Source organism: Felis catus, chromosome A2 (assembly GCF_018350175.1).
Source record: "Felis catus isolate Fca126 chromosome A2, F.catus_Fca126_mat1.0, whole genome shotgun sequence".
NCBI lineage: Eukaryota > Metazoa > Chordata > Mammalia > Carnivora > Felidae > Felis > Felis catus.
In genome coordinates, this window is record NC_058369.1 from 92,612,684 (window position 1) to 92,630,488 (window position 17,805).

At 35.7% G+C, this 17,805-nt stretch overlaps 1 long non-coding RNA gene across 1 annotated transcript in view; it reads left to right on the forward strand.

The window, feature by feature from the left end:
- The first annotated feature begins 2,619 nt into the window (after nt 1–2,619).
- Nucleotides 2,620–17,805, forward strand: part of LOC111559492 — a 57,527-nt gene continuing 42,341 nt past the window's right edge. The window contains exon 1 of the long non-coding RNA XR_002740466.2: nt 2,620–2,841. This is a non-coding gene — a long non-coding RNA (uncharacterized LOC111559492). The remainder of the gene's footprint in view (nt 2,842–17,805) is intronic.

A 17,805-nucleotide genomic window follows, 5' to 3' on the forward strand; every position in this document is an offset into this window, starting at 1 on the left:
AGGGTTAATTGCATCAGAAACATCATTTTTTTTTTTTTTTTGAAATAAATGAGTTTGAAAGTTAGGGAACAATGCCTTTAAAAATTGTTTTGTGATATGCCAAAACCATGAAACATTAAATGAAATTTATTTATTTTTTATTTATTTTATTTATTTTTGGGACAGAGAGAGACAGAGCATGAATGGGGGAGGGGCAGAGAGAGAGGGAGACACAGAATCGGAAACAGGCTCCAGGCTCTGAGCCATCAGCCCAGAGCCCGACGCGGGGCTCGAACCCACGGACCGCGAGAGACCTGGCTGAAGTCGGACGCTTAGCCGACTGCGCCACCCAGGCGCCCCAACCGTGAAACATTAAAAAACAAAATAAACCCCTGCAATTTCTCCATGAATCCTAAAACACTCAGTCACACTAATGGTAATACTTATTTCTAGTAAATAGAAGATTATTCCTGCTGCAGATTTTCCATAACTGTGAAGCTTAAAGAAATATTAACAATTTGAAAAATTCAATACCTTTCTGTGCTAATGAGAGATATACTTCATTTTTATAAATAAGCCTTATAATGACGTGACTTTCTTTCAACTCTTTTTATTCCTTTCTTGGTTCACGCATGAGCATTATTGATACAGCATCAATAAGCACTTTGTGTGTACCTGTTAGAAGAGAAAATCCTTTGTGATTTGCCACTTCAAATAGGTTTACTTGTATTTTTCTCTTGTATTATATTCAAGAGGAGGGAGTCTTCGGATGTGTCTGGTATGTGTACAGATCAGAATATTGGAACAACATTCTTAGATGAAGCTTATTTACATTGGGTCTCTCAGATACTTATGTATACATGTCCTCTCTTTTACTTTTAAAAATCTGCTTCTAGACAATGTGACTCTTCACTGTCTAATGAATATTTACTTTTGATTACGATTAAACTTCTTTTGTGAAAAAAATAACAGCAACAAATTTTTGGTTTTCATTATTGTACTCTTCCCACAATCTTTGAAATGGAAAGCCTTGATGGATTCATAGGAAGGGTTTTGCCCACTAGAATGCATGTTAAACAAAATTTGAAGCAGCAGGGGTGCCTGGGTAGCTCAGTCGGTTGAGTGACTGACTTCAGCTCAGGTCATGATCTTGCTATCTGTGGGTTCAGGCCCTGTGTCGGGCTCTGTGCTGACAGCTGGGAGCCTGGAGCCTGTTTCAGATTCTGTGTCTCCCTCTCTCTCTGACCCTCCCCCACTCATGCTCTGTCTCTCTCTCTCTCTGTCTCTCTCTCTCTCTCTCTGTCAAAAATAAACATTTAAAAAATTAAAAACAAAAACAAACAAAAAAACCCCCACAAAGTTTGAAGCATCCAAACCAATTGATTTCTTTTTGTTGTTTTGTTTTGGTTTTGGTTTTCCTTTACCTTTTTTTGAATTTAAATTTTAGTTAGCATCCAGTGCAATATTGGTTTCAGGAGTAGAATTCATTGATTCATCACTTACATACAGCACCCAGTGCTCATCACAGCAAGTGCCCTCCTTAGTATCCATCACCCATCTAGTCCATCACCCACCTACCTCCCTCCATCAGCCCATAGTTTGTTCTCTATCGTTAAGAGTCTCTTGTGGTTTGTTTCCCTCTCTTCTTGCTCCCACCCCTTCCCATATGTTCATCTGTTTTGTTTCTTAAATTCCACATATGAATGTAATCATATGGTATTTTTCTTTCTTTGATTGACTTATTTTGCTTAGCGTAACACACTCTGGCCCCATCCACATCATTGCAAATGGCAAGATTTCATTCTTCTTGATGGCTGAGTAATATCTGTCTATATATATCCATATCTATATCTATATCATCTATATCTATCTATATCATGTATATCTACATCTATATCTATGTCATCTATGTGTATATCTATAATCTATATCTACATCTATATCATCTATATATACATCTATCTATATCTATATCTATATCAATATCTGTATCTATATCTATATCATCTATATCTATGTAGACTGCTGTTCTTTACCCATTCATCAGTCGATGGACACTTCGGCTGGTTCCATAGTTTGGCTATTGTTGATAATGCTGCTGTAAACATTGGGGTGCATGTACCCCTTTGAATCTGTATTGTTTATCCTTTGGGTAAATGCCTAATAGTGCAATTTCTGGATTGTATGGTAGTTCTGTTTTTAGTTCTTGGGGAGCCTCCATACTGTTCTCCAGAGTGTCTGTACCAGTTTGCATTCCCACCAACAGTGTAGAGGGTTCCCCTTTCTCTGCATCCTTGCCAACACCTGTCATTTCTTAATTTTAGCCATCCTGACAGTGAACTGATACATTTTTGAGGAGAGCATTCTCAGCTGGATGATGGTAATAAAGCTTGTGCATAGTTCCCCTGTCCTGTGACTTTTATCTTGAAATATTTTTAGAACCTTTTTTTCTCCATTTCAACTCCGTCTATTCTAGACTGTTCTTCATTCCCTCCAGCTGGAGTCCCACAAGCCATTCCTAACTTATCTCCCTGAATCCATGATCCCTTTCATTTACCTCATACTTTCTAATTTACTATTATCAAATATTTTATTCATTCAAATAGTTGTGTTCTTTATTTGTTTAATCATTCACTAATTTTTCATGTATCAGGCTTTTATTGAATACCTTCTAAATGCACAAATTCTGCTGAACTGAGATGATGATTCAGTTGCTACTTTCATGATACTTAGTAATTCATTTTTCTATTTTGTAGCTACCTGGTTTTCCTAATGCAATCCCAATCTGAATGCTCCATTTCTCTCACAGGTTCTCTACATTGTAGCCCTTTGGCTCTACTAAATTATTCAGTCAGCCCTAAGGTATGTGTGTTTTAAACAACTTCAAAATTCAAGGTATTGTGCTCTTTGATATTCTTTATCAGTGTCACTCAATACGTTTCTTTTCTGGTTGCCTAATAAAATACAAGCTGTCCAGTTAGTTTGAATTTAAAATAAACAACAAATAAACTGTTAGTATAAGAGTGTTCATGTAACATTTGGGACCTCCTCATTCAAAAAATAGTCATTATTTATAGGATGATAAACTTTAATTGGGCATCCTGTATTTTTTATTTGCTGTATCTGACAATGAAAATTTTGGAAATTTCCTCCCCTCTAGTGAGATTGAGTTCTTTGTTCTGGATTCCTTGGTAATGAAACATTCTTATCACTTTGCACATTTTACCTCAGGTAATTCCCAGGCTACCCAATGATGAAAGAACCAGTATTATTCCCATTTTAGATATGAAGTTGTTGAGAAGCAATTGTCAAGGAATTTGCCCAAAGTCATCCAGCTAGTAAGTATCACTTCTGACTGTGAGCCAGCCAACTTTGGAGCAAGAGCCTAGAGTCTTAACCATTACATATTATAGCTTCTATGGAGCAAGACCATGTTGCTGGTGTCAAAGGTTGCTCCAGAAAATAGTACTTCATAGTGACATCTTCCATGACACTTTCATAATCATTCAGTCTAAAGTATTGGCATATTTATCATGCCTGGGCATTTCTAGACCCTGAGTGCATGGACACCACAAATAAATAACATTAGACACCCTCTTCTGTTTCCTGTTGACTCTGAAAAGAAAGCAATGCTGGCCTGTAAGAAGGAGATGGCTTGTGCCAGTAATCATCTCTCCAGACACTGAGGTATGAGGACATACTCTCATTCTGTGCCCTGTAGTTAAACCTTATGAGACCTACTGAGGGAAATTCCATTCCTCTTTCCTCTGTATAATTAGACTCAATCTGCACATCCATCCACAGAGGGTCTGTTTACTCTTTCATGCTTTAGGTGTGTGTCACATTCTTCTGCAATAGTCACAGACTTTGCCCTTATCTCTCTCACTTTGGCTAAGGATCCTTTCTTTTCTTTTCCACTGGGTTCCTTGGAAAAGGCAATAATAAAGCTTGTTGAATATAGTCCATCCCTGTGAGGCTATGTGTCCTTGCAAAGGTGTTACGGTCTGAATTGTGCCCTCCCTGAATTCATTTATTGAAATGCTGACACCTACTACCTCAGAATGTAGCCATATTTGAAAGTAAGGTCTTTCAAGAGGTGATTAGGTTAAAACAAGGTCTTCAGGGTGAGCCATCTTCCACTATGACTGGAGCCCTTAGAAGAAGGGACACTAGAAACATACATGCACAGAGAGACAACCAGGTGAACATGCAAGAATGCAGCCATCTGTAAACCAAGGAGAGAGGCCTCAGAAGAAATCAAACCTGCTGACACCTTGACCTTTGACTCCTAGCCTCCAGAATTGTGATAAAGTACGTTTCTCTTGTTTAAACTACTCAGTCTGGTATTTTGATATGGTGGCCCTAAAACGGAATGTAAAATCTCATTTAGGGAAAAAAGCTCTTCCTCCAAAAATGGACATCCAGCTAATTAATACACATTAATGCTTCCATAAGCATGTCATTACCATTTGAACCCACAGGCTTAAACTATTCAAAATTTAGCTGTCCACTACTACAGATACACACATTACCTATGGCACTTAGGTGTTTCTCGATCTCTTATTATGCGCTAGGCAGTGCTCTAGAGACTTTCGTATGGTGTCTCAACTAATCTTCACAACAACTCTGGAAGTAAGTTGATTTTATTACACTTAAGGCACTTGAGTCCAAGATCTCCAAGTAAAAAACTGTTCAACCCTAGAATATTCACTGTTGCATGGGCAGAAGTTTGGCATTCGCTTAAATTTCAGGTAAATAAGATCAGGTTCAATATCTTAGATTACCTATAGAATGAGTGATTGGTGCTTAATGTATGCTGCTGATCGATTGCCCGATTGAAAGAGGAGGTAGAAAAGAGTATCAATTCACTATCTTTGTGGCAACACTTGTTTCCACATTATCCCTCCTGTAGAACTCTGTGTTTTGTTGATGGAGAGGCTGCACATCCATGCACTCACAAAAGTGATACCACAGTGATTATCGAGATCATTTAAGCTTGACACAGGAAAGAACCTTTTAATAAAAGGCTTTGATTTAAAATCCTTTGTGGGGGTGCTTGGGTGGCTCAGTCAGTTTAGCGTCTGACTCTTGATTTCAGCTCAAGTCATGATCTCACAGTTAGTGAGTTTGAGTTTCACGTAGGGCTCTGTGCTGGCAGACAATATAAATAAACACTTAAAACAATAAAATAAAATTATTTGTGTGCATATTAAGAACTTTGGATACTTGAGAGAACATTTGACAAGAAGCTATATATTCTGGTTTCTAGTATTGGTTTTATTCCATAATAAAAGGAAAACATGAAAACAGTTTGCTGTTTTCAATTCTTGAATCTTGAGGACAATTGTGGAAGCTTTATTTGGTTCATAGAAGTGGTCAAAGAACCAAATAAAGCAAAATGGTATGGAAACCAATTTGACAATAAATTAAAAAAAAATAAAGCAAAATGGATATGCTTTGAAACACTTGCTTCCTTAAACCTAGAACCATGTGAGTTCCCTTCCTTTGTTCCTTTCCAAATTTTGCTCTTCTTCCCACAGTTTCCACAACTTTGTAGTGATTTCTGGATATGATAGGTTAGCTTGATTATTAATTCTCTATTGTACATACTAGACAATATTTTATGTTTTCAGATTAGAAAACTTTCATAAAAAGAGTAAAAGATCTGTTGATGTTCTAACATCACACTACTTTGGTGGCAGCTAATATATCTTGGAATTTGTTGTCGTCATTCAACTATTTTTCTAGCAGCAGGACACAGTAATATTGGCAATAATAGCTAACATTTATTAAACAATTATGAAGAGGGGCTAACCTGAGATCTTTACATATATTGTATCACTTAAACCTTTCAACAACTGGTAAGAAGCAGAAGTAATTATTATCCGTATTTTAAATAGAAAACTGCGGACTTACAGGTTAAGGAACTTGGTTAAAGTCAAGTTCATAGTAAATGTTGGGCAAGGCTTTGAATGTTGGTCGTCTGACTCCATACTCTTCACCACAACTTTATTTTGGAAGAATAAAAATTTGACAGAAAACCAAAACAATAAGGTATTCCAGGCAGAAGACAGAAGGTGAACAACAAGATGCATTTCAAACCACGAGTGTGATTGTATCCTCAGCACCTGCCATACTACCTGGGCACAGAATATGTATTTTTTTTTTCAATATATGAAATTTATTGTCAAATTGGTTTCCATACAACACCCAGTGCTCGTCCCAACAGGTACCCTCCTCAATACCCATCACCCACCCTCCCCTCCCTCCCACCCCCCATCAACACTCAGTTTGTTCCAGAGTACGTATTTAATAAATACTTATGAACTGAATGATTGAGGAGCAGAGACTTGGAGTGTCTAGGAACTGCAAGGAGATTGACATGCCTACAACTTAGAATATCATGGGTAAAATAGCAAGAAGTCAGCATGTGCTAATAATTGTACAAAGATTTCTAGATGAAATATTGTATGAAACAAGTCCATTCATTCATTCATTCACTCATGCTTTAAAAATTTATTGATCATCTGCCTTATGTAAAATATTTAGGAATCAGATACATAACTAATGTAGCTACAATCTTTGCTTTGCAGAGATACACTGCAAAAAAGAATTTACTATCACTTGGTGGTAAAGTTTTATAAAAATATATGAGCTAATAGATTTCAAAACTGAGATGTGTTTTTTTGCCCAATCAGTAACGATATCTTGTCATGAAGGAAGTATTGATGAAATTAAAGTGTATAATAGAAAGGAAACACAGTAATAAACAACTAGTAATGTTTTCTTTGTATTTAAAACGACACTCCAGTTTCATGTTTGGGCTAGATATTAGGTAGAAAGCAGAGAATCCTTAACAAAAAATACGAAAGAGAACATAGTGGAATAAAATAAAGTGAAACTTACGTTAATAAAAGTGAAAGTGAATTATATTGTCACAAATCTTCTCTGTTTTACTGGCTAATTATTTGTTGTGTATTACAGTGAATAAACCATCACTGGCACTCCTCTAGCATTTAAACTTGTGTTTATCAATGCAATACCTCCACTAAATTGTCATAGAGAGTTGTGAGAGAGAGTTTAGTGAATGGGTTATTACTGAACACTATTGGGATTAACCCTTGTGGAGCGGAATGAAAGCAGAAATATGTACAAGTGAAGGCCCAGTGACAATATCATGTGACTCGCAGAAGCTAGAATGGCTCTGAAGATTTCTTGGTTCCAAGTTGGGTTGAGATGGCCAACCTTAACTTAAGGATCAGTCAGTCATTAAATGTGGCTGCCTGGGAAGCTGCCTGACTTTGGGAGGAATGACTTTCTGCACCTGAGACAATTGCTGAAGGGGTTGATGGTGAACAGCACTCCCAGCAGCCAGGGCAATAAATCTGTCACTGAAGGGGCCATGTTTCAGTCACAGTGGCCTCTTAGTGCAAAGAGCATTTCAAGGAAAGGAACAGTCTCCTCCACAACTCTCCATCCCATCACTAATGCTATTTATTACCTGTAGGCAACCTTGTTCTACTCTTTGTTTTTATATTTCTTAACTTCCATAGCTCTAGATTATATATTTTTACCTCTGTTTCTCCAGTTGTGGTCAGATTCCATGCATTTAAGCATGAATTTGTGTTGGAGGAATAGACATTTTCCAGAAAACAAGAATAATAAAGCATTCTAAGAAGAGGAGAGAGGGTGAACAACGAGATACCTTTCAAGCATCAGTTTCCTACTCTTGTTCCTGTGTGTATTACTGCATCCTTGGCACCTGGCCTAGTGTGTGGCATGGAGTAGGTATTTAATAAACATCTATTGACACCTTCTCTGAAACATGAGAATTTGGCTCACTTTTTCTCCTCCTCCTTTCAAATATTTAAACTATTTTAATTTCTTATACTGATCTCTTCTGCATTTCTCATGTTATGTTTACACTTCTCTTTTTTGTGCGTATGCTCTCAACTCTCTCTCTACTCATAAGGTAGGGACTCCACTCTACTCACTCTCTACTCATAAGGTAGGGACTCCAGTCTCTCTATCCTTTTTTTCACCTTTCCCCACTTTTTTGCCTGCCATGATCAATCAACTATAGATTAATTTTTTTAATGTGTTGACATTTATATACTTTTTCTGAACCCATAGCCATATTATTTATGCTTTTCCTCCCCTGCCTGACTTTCTGAATCAAACATGGTAATGGCTACAAACTTCTCAAATAAAATGAAACTTTTGAAAATTTCTGGCTTAACACCACCATTTTGACGGTTCTGTCAGCTGATGGTTGGGGTCTGTGGCCTGGACTCATCCTGTGTGTTTGTTTTATTTGGCCCATGTAATATTTTATACATTTGAGCTGACATTTAAAATCTGGATAATTTTGGGTTTACTCTAAAAGTGTCTTCACTGTAGTGAGCAGCATTTATATTGTTGGTCATTGTCAAATGTGTGCTAGGATGACATTTCTATAGGAATAGTGTTACCAAAATTGTATTACTCTTAGGAGAAGTTTTTTTTAGCTTCTTGAGTTTTACATTATACTACCTAATGTGAGAAGTTCTCCTTTTTCCAGAATTTTCTCCTCCTGGAGACCCCCTATCCTCCTGCTCTAGTCTGGATTGGATGCTCTCTGGGTTGGGCTGCATTTGAGTATGTTCTCTTATTCTGGAACTCCTGCTACTTGGAGCCTGTATCTCTTGTATAGATCTTTTATTTACCTCCTTCTATTCATATTTTCTGTCCATATTTTCTTCTATGCACTTTCAAATATTTTATGCTGTTTAAATGTAGCAATTTTAACATAAATCTCTAAGAATGCTTTCACATTCTCTAGTTAACACTTTCCCCAAGAATCCTAGCTTTCGTTAATCTCCCTGATCACGTTAGAGGTGTCTCTTCTGCTTCCTGGGTGATGTTAAATTTCTTATTTTGGTCATCATTCTCTTTTACAGTGTTGGTTCTCCTCTCAGGCCTCATGATCTTTGATTGTCCTTAATGATGATTTATGAAGGGATGGGTAGGTGGTGTGGGGTTTTGTGCTATTGTGTAAATAGGTGTGGATTCCTATCAGATCTCTGCTGTGATTGGTATTCTGACTGGGAGCTCCTTGTGGGGTAAGTCATGAAGTGCTAATGTTCACATGCTCTTCCTGGGGCTGAGTTTGTGGGGTATGGTCTAGTTGCACCTTCTGTTGAGTCTTAACTTTTTGCACCAACTGGAAAACAAGATACTATTCCCTAGAATCACCAGTGGCCAAGTTTCTAGGAGCCAAGTAGGTTCTGCACGTTATAGCAAAGATCTTCTCCCTCTTGTCTTTTGGCCATTTCCTGCTGGCAGTAAAGGTGTTGGAGGTGCACCTCTGCAGGAGTGTTTCAGGCTCTTCTCATCTCCAGCTTTCTGGAGCTTGTCAGAACACGCAGCAGTTCTTTCCTGGTTCCTGTTTTCCAGTCTGTATGTTCATGAGCTCAGTAGTTTTCATAGTTTTACTTTGGCAGAAGTAGCTTCTATTCTTATAGATCAGTTCTGTACTGTTGTGAGGGTCCTATCTGAAAGCTGATTTAGATCTTGTTACTTTATCACTTCCATTGCTTTTGTAATCATCTAATTTCCTTTATTCAACCTCCCCCTCCCCCCCCCCCCACAAAAGCCAACCCAGAATGGTTTCTATTCCCTGTACTGACTCCAGATAGACAGAATGAACAAGTGGGGAATTGGGGATCAGGCTATAGGCCCTCAGATGTCAGAATGAGAAAAATATTATTCTAGGGAGCTAGTATATACACTAGCTTTTTTGATAATTTCTTAAGTGAGGAGCCATTTAGGATTGGGATAAGACTGGGCTAAGTACCAGATGCCTGTGTCCTGAGTTGGGGTGGAGGAAAAGAATGAGGGGATAGCTGACCCTCATTGTTGTTCTGTACACATATCTTCACTTAATTCTACTGTTTTCAGACTCGTATTGCACCTTACCCCTCATTACATCTGCTGCCTTTGGGGCTTCAACAGACAAATGGGGTAACTCTGGCCCTGTGGTTTCTATTTAGTGTATTTTCACCCCCATTTTTATCAAGAGAAATGCTCCAGTATGCTGTCTTCCAGAATGTGTTAAATTTCTTGGCCTACTGGTGATACCCCATACTCATATTCCTGATGATTATTTCTGTACTGTATTTCGTTAGGTTCTCTGGGGAAAATGTTTGTTCTCAGTCTGGATCTTTAGCCAGGGTCTTACCTGAATTACCTGGCTTACCAGTTTTAGAAGCAGACGTTGAAACAAATGCTTTCTATTATAAAAGTGATATAGCTGACCATTTATTATTATTAAGGACTTTGTGCATTTTCGTAATAGTTGTAAAGTTTTAAAGCAATTTTTAAAACTTAAACCTTTCTTCCTGTTAGAAGGAAAATGTCTTAAACGTTTGAATGTTCTATTAGTGACAGTCAGGCAAACATCATCATACTCTGTTTAAATCTACTCATCAAAACTGGAAAAGCATAAGAATTTGAGTTAAAAGAAGACTTGCGTGTAAATTTTAATGCTGTCACTTATAATTTTGGGAAGTGGGACATGTTACCTAATATGTCTGGGCTTCAGTTTTTTAAATTTGTCAAATGTGGCTAAAATTATTTGCTATGCAGTAGTTAAGTGAGAACTAATTATTATGAGGTGGACAAATGAAGATGACTTCTATTGTGTGCCTACCATATAGTATTTGTTAAACTAAAAAAAAATCTTTTCTTTGGATGATTAGAAAAACTCCCACAAGTGAGTTACTTTAATGTTACCTCATGAACATAAAGATTTTAGTGAGGCATAAGGAAAACCAGGAATACAGAAAATTCTGCACACAACTGTGAAGAGGGAAAGGTTCATTGTTTTGCCCCCGACACCAACATGATCATTTGTACAGAAGATAATATGGTTTAATATCTTTAATTATGCTCAGTAATAAAAACCCTGGATTAAGAGTTCTGAGGTACATAGCTCAACTCCCTCGTCCGGAATTTTTAAAAAGAATATAGTCAATAAAGCAAATGAAACATATCAAATCTCAAAGTCATATCTAGTTTATTTTCTGATTCTTTATCCTGAACATCGTTTTGCAGCTTCTGAAACCATGTAAAAATTCATAATTTTGGAGATAAAATTGAGGAAACATTTCTATAAAAAATATCATGGTCCTTTATCAAGGTGCCCCGCATTATAATTTCTATGTGTGTGTGTATTTTTTTAAATCTTTTTTGGTAATATGTAATGATATGTAACAACTTTGTATGGTAACAGATGGTAGCTAGATTCATTTTGGCAATCACTTCATGATGTTTATAAATGTTGAATCACCATGTTGTACACCTGAAATTAATATAATATTGTGTCAACTACACTTCAATAAAAACTAATGTGCAAGGTAAAAAAAAATCTTTTTGAATGTTTCTCTGTGGGAAAAGGGGCCCTGCAAGTCATGATCAGCATATTATTATGAGAGTGATTTAGAGATTATTTTTAAATGGTCACCATGACCTGGCCACTTAAATACTGGCTTTCAGTATTATTAAGCTTTGTGTTTCTAAGCACAGTGAAATGTTCCGCTCTCCCAAAATAGACCTCTGTGCCTCTGATTGATTTTAGGATTAAATAAGCCAATGAGTATGAAGTCTCGAAGTAACAACCTAGTGGAGAGTTTGTCTAATAAAGAGCATACCCTGGTTTTGATGGTGAGGAGATTTGGGACAAGAGCCTTAGCTACGGTGTGTTGTTCTGAGATCATTTGTTTTTTGATTTGTGAGATGTTTAAGACCTAAATTAACTCTTTGGCTTCTCTCTTTAAGTACACAAACAAATTGAGAGGACCCAAACAGGCAAATCACAGGCCAGAGAGACAATTGATCACATATGCTTCCTGTTTTATCTCTTCAAGTGAAGTCACCTGATTGATCCATGAAGCAACTTCAAATTTTGAGAGAAAGAATATATATTTCCTTCGAGAGATTAAGGATCAGAATGATAATGGACTTCTCAGCAATGCTGGAGCTAGATGATGGTCTTGAAAATTTCCAGTGAATATTATTTACCATCTAGAATTCTATGCTATCAATCAGACATAAGAGTAAAAATAGGACATTTCAGACACGCAAGATAGGTGAAAAAAGAATCTTACATGTATTCTCTTCCAGGAAACTACTGAAGTATGTGCTTTTCCCGAAGCAGGGAGTAAACTGAGAAAAACATATGCAGGATCCAATAAATGGGAGATCTGGAACAAGGAGAGGGGAAGGAATCTCAGGATGGGAATGAAGAGATATATGAAAATAACTGCCGAGCAACTCGACCAGATTGAGCAAGTCAGAGGTGTCTGGGAGAAATATCTCTGTGAAGATGGAATTGTTAGGCTTCCTGATGGGTTTAGATATGATGAGTGAAGATTTACATAATTGAGGCATTGTGTTTAGGACTAATAGTGATAAATATACAGATTATTAGGCCAATAATAATTTGTGCAAGAAAGGAAAAAAAAGGTATGGTACACTACATAGATCAGTCATGAATAGCATTTACCTAATTTGTAATAAATACCACAATGACTCAAGAAATGATATACATCAAACTGTCATATTTTGATTTCTTAGTGGGTAAAACTTTATTTACTAATGGTTTGTAAAGTGCTGAGTATTCTTTCATCTTTGTGTGTAAAATAATGTTTTCATCACTAATTATTCATCAGTTATTTTTCAAGATTTAGACATGATTTTTAGAGATATCAAGTTAATGACAAATTTTTCAGTAATCTGAGTTACCTGTACAAATATGGACATATAAATATGGACGTATAATAGTTTCTAATAATTGAAAAAAACTATGTTAAGTAGATAGTAAGAAAAAAAACTAAGGCTGCCTGGGTGGCTCAGTTGGCTGAGCTTCCGATTCTTGGTTTCAGCTCAGATCTTGATCCCAGGATCTTGGGATTGAGTCTTGCATCTGGCTCCATGCTGAGTGTGGAGCCTGCTTAAAAATCTCTCTCTCTCTCTCTCTCTCTCTCTCTCTCTCTCTCTCTCTCTCTCTTTCTCTCTCTTCCTCCCCTTCTCCCCTGCTTGTGCACTCTCTCTCTCTCTCCCTCCCTCCCCCTAAAAAATAAAGGGAGAGAAGGAAGGAGGAAGAAAGAAAGAAACAAAGAAAAAACTAATGCATGCTTCTATTATACACCTTTATCAAAATAGCTTTTCTTTTAATAGTCATTTGATTTCCATTTTGCATATATATATAAATATTATTTGCTGTATCAGATAGGATAAAAAATTGCAAAAAAATTCATTAAGGTACTAATTTAAGGAGGAAGTACTATAATGGGATGCTGTACTGGCTAGTGTATTAAAGAATAGCAACTATTTTACATATATTTATTATATTTAAAATTATATAATAAATATATATTATTATATATAATATTTATAGTTTGTATGGAAGGTAAATGTTATAAAGTCTCATTTTTATGCCTAAAAGCATCTAATCATTAAACACATTGCTGCTACTATAATAAGAAAGTTATTTTTTTCCTTTTATTTTGTAACTGTATTTCTTTTGTGTGTTGTTCTATTTTTTAAATGTAGTGAATTAAAGCAATATAAAAAAGTGAACTTAGAATGTCAGGGTACTGTAATTGAGTTCTAAGTCTAAGTGGTTTGCCTGTTGTTATTATAGGTAAGAGACTATCTTGGTTGACTTTTTAAAAAAGAGCTTTCATTTTTGAAATGTGAAATGCTGTATAGTTTTTTCAGGCAAATTTTAAGAGAGCATTTACTGGAGTATACGCAAACACAATAATTATATACCTAATGCCACTTGAACTAAAGGAACTCAAAGGAAAATGTGTGCACTTCCTTCCCTTAAGGGTTCATCTGTGGTAAAATGTGTAGCTTTTTCAAAACAAAAGCACTGAGAACATGGAAGAAAAGTACCATGTTTATTGCTGAAATGCACATTTCCAATGGTTATGTCCTAGGGAAATCCAAAGGCTATAATGCATTTGGTGAAGGTCTGTGTGGGTGGGTTGTTTTAACTTTTTAATCTTTTAAATTTTGATTTCTTTTGTTACTGTCCTGCATCAAGAACAAATGGTAGCTCAGCATGAAGCAGTAACTGTATACCACATCAGGTATATTTCAGGTATTTGAAAGCTATACATTTTCTCTTCTGTTGACTAGTTTCAGCTTCATGGCTGCCTTGCTGTGTGAAATTGGACATTTAATTCTTGCTGACCTTATTCCTCCATGTTGTAAATAGCAATTACAAAACTCGATAGCATTTTATCTATGCATACGTTATGTTATTCCATATAGAAATGTTCCTGTTGATTATACTTTCTCCAGGTTTGTCTGAAGTGTTCAGTGATGATGTATGATCTAGTACTTTGCTTAGTGAATGTCACTCATACCTATGAAGTTCCTATTAACATGCTACTGATTCTGCCCCTCAGGTTGCCTGAAATTTACACTGAAACAGAGCTGCCGTATCTATGGTTACTGTTTGCCAGTATAGTCTATTAGTAGCACTTTTATAAAAATTCTAGCAGCCATATTAATGTGATCAAGTGATTCATTTGTGGGCTTTAAGCTCATGCAAAAATACAAATTTTCTCCATTGGTCACATTTAGGATAATCCTCTTTAGTTCATCACTCAACAGATGAGTACCATCACATTATGGTCTTTTTTGTCTTACACTAATATCTCTAAGGGATTTTGTAATTTTGGATCTTTCTGATGCAGAAAATCACATGGGCCTATGTGTATATTAGATGGAAATCCATTGGCTATTTTCAGACAATTTTAAATTACTGATATATAGAAAACACAATACCGGCATGATTGACAGAACCACATTCTTCCTTTGCTTATGACTATTCACTTAAGCATGTATTTTTTAACTACCAGGAAATGAGTCATTGATATTAATATTGTATATAAATTATTATGGTAGAATTATAATTTTCCCATTGAACAAGTAACTCAGATTCATGAAAAATTGTCATGGGCTTGATTTCCTATAATGTCACAGGTAGAGCCTGAGTTATTATTGAAGCTAATATTATTTTACACTTCTGTACCAGGTGGTAATATGCTCAGCACTTGGCGAGCCACTGGGAGTGAAATTTGACCTATCAAGAAATTGTAATATGACAGGTTGATGTATGTGTTTTTTCCCCAAGGTCTGTCAGAGGTTGCGTTTATGTCAGGTAATTATCTTTTCCATAGAAAAGTAGAGATTGACTTATAACATCTTTTAGTTTCTAGAAGCACTAGGAACATTTGGTTAATGTATAAACCTCAGTGTCCTGTCATTAATACTGACTTTTCATCATTTTAGTCATGTAAGAACTATCAGACATGACTCTGGAATAGGAATATTCTCTTGTGTTAAAAATATCCTTTTTGGGGGGAAAATTCATTTGCCATGTATAGCACCCTCAGAAAGAAGAAAGCATTGTGAAAATATTCTGTCTTTGATAACTCTGAGCATCAGACTCTCTCTGCTGTTTTCAGGTAGAGGGTCAACCAGGTATATCAATAATAGGCTCAATTATCTATATTGAAAATTTATTAAGAGAACAAAAATAGTAGTTGAGAGTGAACAAGTATTTAGGAATAAACCCATGTTATCTTTATATTCATTGATATAAATGAAAACATATGCAATAAACTGTGAATATTATAGGGCACTTTTTGACATCAGTACTCATGTATCGTTTTAGGTTTTAAATATGATACTGCCATTTTTTTTAAGTGGTGTTTCTCATTGTGAAATTCTGTCTTTTTCTTCCCACCTGTATGCATCCCATGTCATGCTTATACTCCATTTTGATACTGTGATAGTCATTCTTTATATTATCAGTTGTCGAAAATTCTCATTTTTTTAATTAACAAGTTCTCAAAATTATAAATACTACAACATAGGTAAACTCTCCAGTAATTTTGCTTCCTGCTAATATGCTCTAGAAAATGGTGGCTGCCCAGTTTGTTTATTACCCCCCCCCCCCCCGGGTTGTTTATTAACCCCATGACTGGCTTCTGTAGGGCCCTGAAGCTTTCACTTTATTTTAAATGTGTGCTCTTTTTTTAGTTTCTGACAGACAGACGTGGCCAGGAAGATCCCTTCCATAGGAAAAGTCCCTTATGGGTTAGGATCGCAGCTGAGAAATAGATACAAAGGTCCATGTTGCTTCTGCAATAATTCTATTAAAGACCATCTGTCCCTCTGCCCTATCAAAAGTGTTTCAGCAGTGTCACTGTTTAATATGTTATTTACTGTTTATTCAGTCTTCATTTCTTACCTTGATTTAGGCAGTGGTAAGAATAGAAAAGAATTCTGATTCAATACGTGTGATAAGCATTTTTTAGGTTCTAGTTGATTGCTAGATGCTATCCTAGATCTTTCACTTTCATTATTTTCAATCCCCAAAACAAATCTTAACTATAGGTGTTATTATTATTTCTAAGATGAATAAACAATGCCTGAGAGAGATAACATGAATTGTCCAAGGCAGTCAGCTGGTAAATGGCTAAATTCAGGTGTCTTGACTCCTAGTCCAATGGTACATTATTTTGCAAAATTTGAGACTTTCTTTTTTATGGCTTTTGACTTCATATACTTTGAAACTTTGTTTTTAGGCACAAGCATATTTATGATTGTTATATCTTCATGATGAATTGATCCTCCCACTGGTATGAAATGTGACTCTAGCTCTGGTAATACTCTTGTAGTTTATTCTGTCTTATATTAATGTAGCCACATCAGCTTTCTTATGTTTATTGTTTGCATGGTCTTTCCTATGCACTTGTCTTCAGCTTATCTATGTTTTTATATCAAAGTGTATTTCTTATAGGTGGTGTATACTTGAGTCTTGCTCTTCTTTAAAAATTTATTTTCATATCTTCCTTTTAATTGGTATGTTTAGTCCATTTGTTTCTTTTAATTCCCCTTTGTTTTTTGTTCCTCTATTCCGTTTTCTGCATTCTCTTAGATTTTTTGAATAATTTTTGCAACTATTTTAACTATTGACTTTTTAGCTATCTCTCTTGCATTATTTGTCTGTAGTTTCTTTAGAGATTAATGTATGCATTCCTTGTAAATACGATTGTATTATTTAATGTAAAATGTAGCAAACTTGTAATTATGTTGGTCTCCCTTTCCTTCATCATCAATGCTATAGCTATTATATGTATTACATTTACATGCATGATAACCCCACAAGATAATGTAATATTTGCTTTAAAAAATTCTTTGGATTTTAATAAAAAAACTGAAAGCAAGATCTCAAAGATATATTTGTACACTCATGTTCATAGCCACATAAGGGATATTGGTCTGTAGTCTTTGTAGTGTCTTTGTCTGGCTTTGGCATCAGGGTAATGCTAAAACTCATAGAATGAATTAGGAAGTGTTCTCTCCTTTTCCATTTTTTGAAAAAGTTTGAGAAGAGCTGGTAATAATTATTTCTTAAATGTTTGATAGAATTCACCAGAGAAACTATCTGGATTAGGGCTTTTCTTTGTCAGGAGATTTTGATTACTGATTCAGTTCTTTATTAGTTATGCGTCTATTCAGATTTTCTATTTCCTCACGATTTAGTCTTGATAGCTTTTGTATTTCTAGGAATTTGTCTATTTCAAGTTTATTTAATTTGTTGGCATATAGGTGTTCATAGTACTCTCTTATAATTCTCTTATTTCTGCAGAATCAATAAAAATGTCCACTAAAAATTCTCATTTAAGTAATTTGAATCTTCTCTCTCTCTCTCTTTTTACTTAGTCCATCTAGCTAAAAGTTTGTCAATTTTACTGATCT